This window comes from Megalops cyprinoides, chromosome 20, assembly GCF_013368585.1.
Source record: "Megalops cyprinoides isolate fMegCyp1 chromosome 20, fMegCyp1.pri, whole genome shotgun sequence".
In the NCBI taxonomy this organism is placed as follows: Eukaryota; Metazoa; Chordata; class Actinopteri; order Elopiformes; family Megalopidae; genus Megalops; species Megalops cyprinoides.
In genome coordinates this window covers 17,013,360-17,025,078 of record NC_050602.1, presented here as the reverse complement: position 1 = coordinate 17,025,078, position 11,719 = coordinate 17,013,360, and positions in this window count along the sequence as shown.

The window sequence follows — 11,719 nt, the reverse complement described above, 5'->3', positions numbered from 1 at the left end:
CATGCATGTGTGTCTGTGTGTATGTGTGTGTGTGTGTGTGTGTGTGTGTGTGTGTGTGTGTGTGTGTGTGTGTATGTGTGTGTGTGTATGTGTGTGTGTGCGTGTGTGTGTATGTATGTGCGTGTGTGCGTGTGCGTGTGTGTGTATGTATGTGCGTGTGTGTGTGTGTATGTGTGTGTGTGTGTGCGTGTGTGTGTGTGTATGTATGTGCGTGTGTGCGTGTGTGCGTGTGTGTGTGTGTGTGTGTGTGTGTGTGTGTGTGTGTGTGCTCGTGTGTGTGTGTGTGTGTGTGTGTGTGTGTGTGCTCGTGTTTGTGTGTGTGCGTGTGTGTATATTTGTAGGTGGAGGCCTGGGGAAGGCTGACTGACTCACATATCCGCGGCTCTTTGTCTTTGAACCCTGAGACTAATTCCTCCTTGGCCCTCACTGTTCTGGGGCACAGCCTTCCCAGCAGGTACACAGCTGGAGTCTGGACTTTTATAAAACCTGTGTCTTAATGACTACAAAACCAATACACATCTGTGCGATAGCCTGCATTTAATGTCAAATCCTGCTACTACTACTTTATAAGCTTCATTTTATGTTGCTAATTTAGCAATGCTATGTATGCAACCAAGCATTCCCACTGTATTGAGGTAGAGACTCGAAGTCTTGACCACATATCAGTTTCATTTTTCAAATCCTCTTATTCTGTTTTTATTCTCTCAACCAGTAAGGAGCTGAATGTGAAGCTGCTTCAGAACATACCTGAGCTTCAGCTCTACCTCCCATCCCAGCTTCAAACCAAGACACAGGTGCATTAAACTTATGTTGCTTATAAGTTGAGTATAAAGCTTATTGACTCTCTGGAGCACACATTGGATTGACACAATCGAAGTATATGCAGCTAGAGTTTTGTCATGTTTTTACAAAGTTGTTTTCGTGGGTCTTCAGTGCCAACACAGACCTGACTTTGACTTGTCGGCTTGCACAAGTTAACTTGTGGTAGGGCTTGAATAGTGTTATGCACTCACTCACTGGTCTGGGAGTGTTGCTAGCCTGGTCTGATGCTGTTGCTCATGAATGGATACGCTTCTTTTTCGCTGGAAGTCATTCTGGATAAGAATGTCTGCTAAATGAATGTACTATAATGTTCCGCTCTCATCCAGCTGAATCAGTCCAGCTCCACGGTGCAGGGAATGGCTGAGCTGCGGCTGGACAGGGAGGAGCTGCGGGTGCTGGGGGAGCTGGCTCTCACCAAAGCCGGGTACAGCCAGGCTCTCCGGCTCGACCACTCCTGCTCCCAGGTTGGCACTCTCTCAGCCACTCAGCCAGTGTGTAGCCTACTGGCCACATCATCTGGGTTGGTTACTCTGTGCATAGTGGTAAGGAGTGGGATTCGTAACCTAAAGGTTGCAGGGGTGGTTCTCCGCTGGGGCACTGCTGTTGTACCATTGGGCAAGGTACTTAACCCAGAATTGCCTCAGTAAATGTCCATACATATAAATGGCCAACATGCAAAAAATTGTAACCTATGTAAGTTGCTCTGCATAAGAGTGTCTGCTAAATGCCAATAATGTAATGTCATGTAGACATGTCCTGGCTCACTCGGCTCTCACTCACAGCTCAAGTCCCTCCCCAAGAACGTTGAAGTAAGGATGACCTATGACCACGGGAACCAGACTCGGCGACTGCAGCAGCACATTTTGTGGGGCGGTCAGGATCTCAGGGTCTCAGGACAGTACACAACTCCCCCTGACCATAAGGGCGATGCCAAGAGACTGCAGGGTATAGTACTGTCCACTGCTGGCTTCCAGTGATCAATATAGCATTTCCATGCAATTCAACACAATAAAATAGTCAAATGGTTGGCAGTGTAGCATGGTGGTAAGGAGCAGGGCTTGTAACTGAAAGGTTGCTGGTTCGACTCCCTGCTGGGGCACTGCCGCTGTACCCTTGGGCAAGGTACTTACCCATAATTGCCTCAGTAAATCTGCAGCTGTGTATGAATGTATAAAACTTATATTCAATGTAAGAGTGTCTGCTAAAATAACAAATGTCATTGTGTAAAATAGTTGTAATTTTGTTTTGTTTTAATTTGTTGACGATTCAAAATGAATGCAAATGAAATGACTGCGGTTTTCTCTCAGTCCAGATGTCCAGTGCTTTTGCCTCCCTGCCTCATGAGTGCAATCTGGACGTGCAGCTGGAGAGGTCAGCCCAGAGACGACTGGACAGCGTGCTTCTGGGATGGACGGGGCACAGAAGCGGTGAGCAGGTGAGAGAGAGGAAGGTGTGGTTGAGAGTGTGTTAAGTGCCAGTAGCGTTGTGCGTGACCGGTGCAGTGTGTCACTACTGGTGTGTATCAGCAATACAGTGTGCTAGCAGTGTAGTGTGTCAATTTTCTTGGTAGTAGCTATGTTTGGGCTGTTGAGTTCGTTAGTTACAGTGTTAATGGGGGCTGACAGGGTCTGTCTCCCCCAGGTTAGAGCGCTCTGCTTTTGGAGTAGTGAAGAGGAACGTTGGGAGGGTAGAGTGGACCTAAGGCAGCCCTTCACTCCCCCTCTGTCCCATCTCCACCTGCACACGTTGTCATACCAACCAGCTGGAGGGCAGGGGACCAGCCATCAGGTATTATGCACCTGCCACACACACTATACAATTGACTTATAATTTACTGTATTGTTGCTGCCACATGAAATTACTTCAAATACACCAGACACACAGATTCTGAGGTAATTTATTTACTGCCACTTTGCCCACCAACTCCACCCGCGTGCAGATAATCCAAAAGAGGAATCTCTCTTGACTCAATTTGACAGTTTATTGAGTCTCTTAAACAGAACTGAGAGGACATAGTGAATGTAGATTGCACTCTGAAAAAAGTACATTTAAGGTAATAACCAATAAGTTAATAACAGCAACATGGAAATTCAGGAAAATACTCAAGCTGACTGTGTACAGATCTTTGGGCTCTGTGTGATGGTTTCAGGCCCAGCTCTCCTGGAATGATGGGATTCCTTTGAATGTTACACTGCGGGTTAAGAAGCACTGGCACACCGACTCCAGCAGGGGGCATGCATGTATCTCCTTTGCACCTGGCCAGGTATGCCCTTGAGTTACAGATGATTTGACACATTCCCCCAAATCAGTAATGCTTTGGCTGTTAGAGGTTGGAACTCTCTGTATTCCACTTCAATGATCTCTTGGTGTTTTGCACCTGGCTGTGGACCATTTCTACATGCATACACTATTTGATCACTTCCATTTTAAGAATTAATGGAATTCTTGCATTACGTGCTAGTTAGGTTGGCACGCTTTGACATTCTTATGTTCTTTGTACATCAGTTGAAGACAGTGCTCCCCCTAGTGGAGATTCAAGGCTGTGGTTCAGTGGCACGGGAGGGAAACTCCTATTCTCAGAATGCAGAGCTGAACTGGGGTAACAAGAGGATCACACAGGGCATGAAGTACCAGGTATTTATTTTCAGTGGTCCCATACAAACCCTCTTTTTGTCACTGGCTAGTTTTGTATTTTGTTTTTACTTATGTTACACTGATTCCCTAACCCTAACCCTGAAAGATTACCCTCACATGCTGACAGGATGTTGCATTTACCTTTGTCTGTCTGTCTGTCTCTCTTTGTAAGTCGAGTGTGTCAATTATATTTTACAAACTCCTTGAGAGTCAACGATCTGTAATGCATTCTTCCAATTCTTGTATCAGCATGCATATGTGCCCAGTACATACAGACTTTATCAGGGCTAATTGAGAGAACAGTTATCTCGTTTTAATGTAGGGGTTGGGACTTGGGCTTTCTCATGTTCTGTGCTTTGTGTGATGCAGAGAGGGGCCAGGGGAGTGCACACGCTGCAGCTGGAGGGTGAGGCCGAAAACGTGTCCCCCTCACCCTGCCCATCCCACACCATCCTACTGCAGATCCACACAAACTGCAGGGACCAGCTGGAGCACCACCTGCTGCTGGGCCTGTGTCCCCCGCACCCTGTGAGTCTGTCTGACTTTGCTCATACACACACACACACACACACACACATCCTCTAATCAAACTCCCCCCTTCACTCAGCATCATCCACATGTGAACTGCGGATGACCTTACCGTGTTGTTGTGTATCTGCCAGTCCTGGGACATTTCTGGGTACCACCGTGTCAACACCGCAAAGGAGCTGTTCTACACCCGGACGCGCCTGTCTGTGTCAGGACAGCCCCAGCACAGCAGCCTCACCCTGGCGCTTACCAACACCTCCACCCCTCAGCGCTCCAACTTCTCCCTGCACACTGAGGTAAGGACACTGAGTCTGCCTGTCTGCTGCAGGGGCTGGCTGTGCAGCTCTGCGCAGCTCTGTGCAGCTCTGCGCAGCTCTGTACACACCACTGCCTCCTCCATCTCTGCCAACCAGGGTGTAAGCCAGAGGAGAGTAATCTCACAGCTGTCAACGGCATACAATGTACATAGCCAGGATTGCAATGTCCCCCTGGTCTGTGTGATGCAGTTGCAGGTGGGTGACGGAGGTCTGGAGTTGGGGGGCAGTGTGACTTCATCCCGCCAGGGCTCTGGTGTCCTGGTACAAGCCAAACTGGACCGCAGTGAACACGTGTGGCTGCAGGGGGCGCTGGAGGACCGTTGTCTGCAGGCAGCTGCTGGATACGGCGATGGTCAGAAGGAGCATACGCGTCATCAATTTATCTCATCATTTTTTCAGATTGTCAGTCACCTATTTTACTTAATGTTGAATGTAGCAGTGTCAAAAGTGAAAAATTTAGTGTTATATTTCACTTTTAGTGAAATTTTAGCTACAAGATACTTGGCCACAGTCAAAAGATAAGATAGTTAAAAACATTTTTGGCTCATTTCTGTCATCTGTCATATCATCTATCTAGCATTATGCAATGCTTTTTTTCTGTATATGTGTGTGCATGCCTGTGTGCATGTGTGTGTGTGTGTGTGTGTGTGCGGGGGCCTGTGTGCGTGTGTGTGTGTGTGTGTGTGTGTGTGTGTGTGTGTGCGTGGGGGCGTGTGTGTGTGTGTGTGTGTGTGTGTGTGTGTGTGTGTGTGTGTGTGTGTGTGTGTGTGTTTGTCTGTGCATGTGCAGATGTAAGGTCGGTTGATGGCCTTACAGTGGCGCTGTGTCTGGAGGGACGCCGCCGGGTGACCTTGGATGTCCAGAGGAGGGAGGGCACAGGCAAGCAGCATAAGCTGGCCTCAGTCTCTGTGAGCGCAGCCAATCAGAGCCTCACGTTAGCTGCACAGGGCTGTATGGAGCATCTGTGGTCAGCAGAGGTGAGATAGTCCAAACTTTAACCTGATGAAAATTGTGCATTTATCTTGAACATTAAAACATAAAATTTCATACTACTGCCATTTCTGTGCAACAAGCTGTGTTTCATTACAATCAATTTACTACAGATTATATGAGCAATATAGAAACTGCTCATCAAAATTACGCACTTGCATTTGAGACAGCCAGGGTTGCCATAAATATCATAAACCAATTGTCTGCAAATGTGTCATTCACTTTTTATCAAGTAATGAAAGCAATGTATACATGCAAATAACTTAATGAAATTTTTTATGTTTACATTCATTTATTTTTCTGTTTTTACAACTGCAAGTTTTGCTGTTATTTGGAAAAATTAATTATTTTTGTTGAATAAGAACAATTTTGTCACAATTTTGGCAACCCTCATGCTTCTTCTGGCTTCTTCTGTGTATTGTCTTCTCTGATGTATTCTTAGGCTAGAGTACATGCATTGGGCTTGCAGATAAGGAACAAGCTGCTAGCCAGAATACAGACTCTGCACAAACTCCTAATGGAATTCAGGCACCAGGTCAGTATAAAATATTCATTACATCCAGGACAAAATGGTGTATGGGAGTGAAGATAATGTGTTTGTGTAGTTCACCAGATCTCATCATATGAAAGCATGCATGTACGTGCTTCAGAAGATAGACTCAGGGTATATCAATTTGATTGGCTCCTGAGATTGGTACTGGACTTTCTATGCATGTTTTTGTAAATGACTCTGCCCCATGCTTCCACCCCACCCCACCCCCCCCAGTCCCGGGACAGCATGTTTCTACAGGAGCTGAGCATGAGGCCTCTCCGCCTGACCCAGAGGGCCGAGGCGTTGCTGGTCCAGAGCTTGGGAGAGACCTGGGGGTCCTGGAAGAAGGGCTCCCTGCGCCACGCCCTCACCGACACCCTGCCCCACTGCCTGGGCGCCCTGCAGCACATCAGCCAACAGGTCCAGCAGGAGCTTAAGAGTAAGTGAGCCCCCCTCTGCAACACTCCACCCAGCCAGCTTTCTCACCATGTGGAATACATTACATTACATTCATTCAGCAGGTGCTCTTATCCAGAGCAACTTCCAGCACAACAGAACATGAAATGCATCCATTCAAGTTGAATGAGCAACAGTATCAGACCAGGCTAACAACACTCCTAAACCAGTGAGAGTGAGCTTCCTCTTCAAGCCCTACCACCAGTTATATTGTGCAACCTGACTAGACAAGGGAAGCCAAGTGTACTACCATACGTCAGTCACTAGATCACAGAATCCAACACACATCACAATATTGCAAATAAACAGCAAGTTGTGCTGTTGCAGCAACATGGCAGTGCAGCTTCAGTGCTACAGTAAAATTGTGAGAATGCTAGATTCCTGTTCCTCCAGCCCCTGTGGGTGCATCTCCCTGCAGGGCCGCTGGCAACGCTGGCAGGCGTGTACCAGGACGTGACAGGGCGGCGGCTAGATGTGGACTGGCGTGAGACTGCGGCCCTGTGGGCGGGGAAACTTGTGGAGCTGCTGCCCGCAGAGCTGGAGGACCACCACTTGAGGGCGCCATTAAAAGCAGTGCTGCAAACACTCACCACTGTCCTGGATGTGGTAGGGCTTCCAGAGAGAAAGAGACTTTATAATGAGTAGTGCAATTTAAATACTATACAAATTAAATTGCCGGGTTATTGAGTTGGGTAACTCTGAACCATACCTGAGAAGGAATAAAATCTCAATGCTTTCTGAATAGCTGTATCTGTGTGTGTGTGTGTGTGTGTGTGTGTGTGTGTGTGTGTGTGTGTGTGTGTGTTAGGTGGGCCATCAAACAGCACAGTGGGCAGAGGCCAAGCTTGCAGCAGCCTTGTCAGGAATCAGAAGACGACTGGCCTCATTGTACAGACTCTCCCACAGGTACCCAAGCGAACCACAGCAGGGCTTTTTATTGCTGGCTGTGATATTTGTAATCAACTTATGTGTTATGTGTGTGTGCGTGCATGCTCATGTGTATGTGTGTGTGTGTCCATTCGTCCCAGCCACTGTGAGGTGACAGTTCAGGTCCCGTTGCCACGGGGACCGTGGTCAGAGATTGGGGGGGCGGGGTTGACGGAGTTTCTGCTGGAGGAGTGGCTGCTGAGGCCTTTGCAGGCGCTGGCCACCCTCAGCCCCACATCAGAGCTGTACCGGCTGAAGAGAAGGCTCATGGACAGTCCTTTTCGACGTGAGTCCCTCATTATCGCACAACTTTCCTCAGTGCTATGGGCAGCAGAATAAATTAGATTGGACTCCAAGCCATTTGCTTGAATTTTGAGTTGAACTCTACCATTGTAACAATGAACTGCTCCAGGAAGAGTCTGATTCCTGGATTGGATAACAGTACAACACGGAATTGTGTGCATTAGAATTATAGAGCTGTAGCCTAGATATGGGTGTGAAGTGGGGAGTTTGGTTCCTATATGGGCAGAAGTCATTCCCAGGTGGGGTAGTGCTGTTGTGCACTTAAGCAAGTTACTAAGCCTGAATGGCTTCAGTACATGTCTGTATAAAAGGATAATATGTAAAAATATATCTAAGTTCTGTATATTGTTCTGGACACGGGTGTCTGCTGAATGGTGAGATATATAGATAATAATAAAGAAACAAGTTCTTTAATGAAGTGGCCTACAGCGATGTATTTTACTTCATTAAGCTTCTGCTGTCTCTTGCTAAAGCTGGTGACCTTCAGTTTCAGTCCACCTCCGGTTAAATCCTTTCACTTCTTTTCCCCTTCTCAGATCAGGCTCTCTTAATATCTGATCAGTTTGCGGTGTCGTTTGACGGCCGTCTGTATGAGTTACCTGGGCGCTGCGCCCTCCTCTTGGCCCATGATGCTGCCCACGATTCCTTCACTGTGTTGCTGAGTCCAGACACCATGCCACAGCGCACCCTACTGGTGGAGATGGGGAACACCACTGTGAGCATCCCCCCTGAAGGACAGGTAAAAACAAAAACTCTTATCAATTATATTTTTGTTTCAGATCTGAAAAAAAAACCTCCAGGGCTTAGCTTCTAAAAAGGAATCAAAATGCACTTTTTACCTTTAGGCACATACAGCCACAGCCTGTGTCAAAACATTTATGTATGCTATGAAGATTATTTCTGCACCGCTAAACTGTTTTTTCCTCTTCATCATATTGTATTACTGGACGAACTGCACAACAACTGTTTCAGAATCACAATGCATGTTAAAATACATAAAATAATCCAATCTGAAAGCTTAAAGAATAGAGCATTGTTTTGTCACATAAGGCAGAGACCAGACTGATTTCAAATTCTTGTGTCAAGGTTTAAAGACTAAGAGAGTCAATGGAGGAAACACTTGTGAATCCCTCAAGCCTGGCAGTCTTCATATGCCATATTAACACGATTCAACAGTAACGAGTCTGAAAGTGGCGCACAGAATGTCCATCTGTCTGTCTTATACAGGTGGAGATCAACTGCCATGCGGCAGACATGCCATTATCTCACAATGGAGTTACGGTCAAGAAAGAATCCAACCTCATTGAAGTTTCCAATCAGGATGGAGTGCTGGTGTCATGTGACTTATCACAGGCTGTCTGCAGCTTGACCCTGGATGGCTGGCAGCATGGTAATTTAAACTCATTTTGCTGTGTTCCCATTCCTTACTTTTAAGGAATTTATGTTTTGTATGTATCCATGTATCAAAGCATTTGAAAAATGTAAAGTACTGCATTTCTTTAAATGGGAAACATGATTAATATACACATGGCACACATAAAGCATAAAACCGCGTGCTAAAATACTATTTGATCACTGTCAGAAGGTAATATCATTTCATACTTGCCCAAAATATCTGAAGTAGTATAGATAGCATATGTTTGAAAAGAATGAGACTAGCACATTGTATCAGGACCCAGTCTATGTTTTTTGCTTTGTAGGGGTGTCTGCTGGCCTCCTGGGAACCAATGACAATGAGGGAGGGAATGAGCTGGTCCTACCTGATGGCTCTCAGTCAGACAGCTTGTCCCACTTCATCCACAGTTGGCAGGTATGGCACACAAGTGTGACATGAGTGACCTATGCTTGCTGCTTGAGTAATGTAATATTAAAGCATGTACATTTCCGGTGTGTGTGTGTGTGTGTGTGTGTGTGTGTGTGTGTGTGCGGGCACAGGTACGGCCTCAGTGTCGCAGTGATCTGGGGAGGTCAGGCCTTTGTTCAAACACCACCAGACCGAACCCAACTGCAGATTCACCCACCTGCAGCTCCCTGTTCTCCAGCCCGGACTCCCCTCTCAGCTCCTGCTTCAGAGTGGTGAGTCCCACAAAATAAAGCTGCTGCCTGTTTCAGCGTCCCACTCCCTGCATGACTCTGCTGTCTATTGCCAGCATCCCACTTCCAAAGGATGAAAGGCGTTAGTTGAATGATAGACTCCTTCCCCCCGCCCTTAGGTGGACCCAACGCAGTTCCTGTCTGTGTGTAAGAGGAGCCGTTGTGCCTCTGTCCCCACCACTGCCCCCTGCAGGCTGGCAGCTGCCTTTGTCCATCTTTGCCGTCGCAACTACGTTCCCCTGGAGCCCCCCCAGCAATGTGGTTAGTAATACCTTCCATACCTGCCCCACAAAACATAAATATATACCTCTGTTATGCTAGAGGAGAAGGAACAAACTATCATAATTGCTTTTAGAATCAAGCCTTTTATTTTCCATTGCTACATAGTTGCTGTGTATCTGCAGTAATTTCTTCCTCATAACATCTCTTGTTCTTTCCCATGTTTTGTTCCCAGTGAGTGAGTGAGAGGGAGATCTTAGGACCTGGAAGTGGAGTTCATCATGCAGATGGAGACGGGTTGGAGAGTTCATGGAAAACCCCTTAGATTTGTGCACAGAATGAAAGCCAGCACATAACGGCTCATTCCTTGGACACACATGCTTGCCTAAAGCACAAGTTTTTTTTTCCAATTGCTTTGATGAATTTTACAAAAGACTGTAATAAAATACAAAATCTGTATTTCAACAATCCAGACTTCCCACTCTAACAGCCAAAAACCCAAGCGTGTGTGTTGAGAGAGAGACGGAGAGAGAGAAAGAGGAAGGGAGAGGGAGAGAGAGAGGGAGAGTGAGAGAGAGTTTGTGTAAAGAGTTTTCCACTTTGTCACAATCTTTTGAAAACTGTATATGAAAAATTTAATTATATTAAGGAATGTGTACAAAATGTTGAAAGGATGCTATTTAGATCTCTGAAATGAGCCAGGGTTCCACTTCAGTATAAAAGGGATGGGACAGAACAGATTGTGAGACAATTTAAAACAAGGGTGAAGTGAACCTTAAAAGGGTTCAGTTATTTAGAATCGTCAAAAGCAATCTATGATAGTATGGATTGTACCATCCAAAGTAACTCATTTGGGATGCTAATAATCATGTTATGAAATATTTTGTAAAATGTAATGAGCTGTTTCTGCATTTTATGTGAGAAGCACACTACAGAAGAGAACTTCCTATAAGCATTTTCCTACATGAAAAAGTAGTCTGTGCTTTTACACACGGAAACATTTAAAAATAATTACAACACAAGAGTGACACCTCCTCATAAGTCCTTATGCATTTTGAGCTTGGGTATGAGTGCAATCCAAGTCCCAAACACAAGTCTTTACCTCAGTCTTAATTCCTATGATCACTAGTGTATCATATCACATGCCTTAGTCTCACGTGCCAATGTATGTTCTTTAATACGTGTACTTTAGTTGAAATGTGTGTCTGGTATTTTACATATCTATGTAGACATTTTTTAAATATTTATCTTGAATATGGGTTAAATATTGAAATTAAAAAGAATACACTATGTTAAAAGTTAACCTTTAGAAAACATGTAGCAGAATGTCTTTCTGATTCAGATTTTTTTTATATAATCCTCAATTAAAGTGTTTTTACAATTGTTTTGATATTATACCATCTTGTGTTGTGATACACACTGTTCTGAGTTTTTATCATTTAAAAGACTAGTGTTTCACAGAGACATAGTACTGCAACTGGCAGTGTTGTCAATGTCTGTCATTGCTTGTCAGTGCTTATGATTGAAATTATATGTTTTTTGTGTAGTCTGACTATATATTGAACTCATAAATTCAGTGTGTTTAATATAATCTTTGAGGAAAGTCCTGAGGGATTTTCAACGTTTCCCATGCTTTACTGTGGATGAAACAATACTGTGTAGGCCTCATTTGTTGAGTTTATATTGTAACAGTTTTAATTCTTCTTGATCCACATAAACTTCAGTATCTTGAGGTGTGAACCATGGAAGCATGACAGCTGTTTACTGAGGTGACAGTGAAGAGTACCATGGTGATGCAGTGTGGTACATGCAGGGGAAGGTGTGTCTCTGTGCATGTGATTATGGACTACAAGCCCAGCAGCCTTCTCACTGACTGTGGACCACTCAGGCTGCTGGG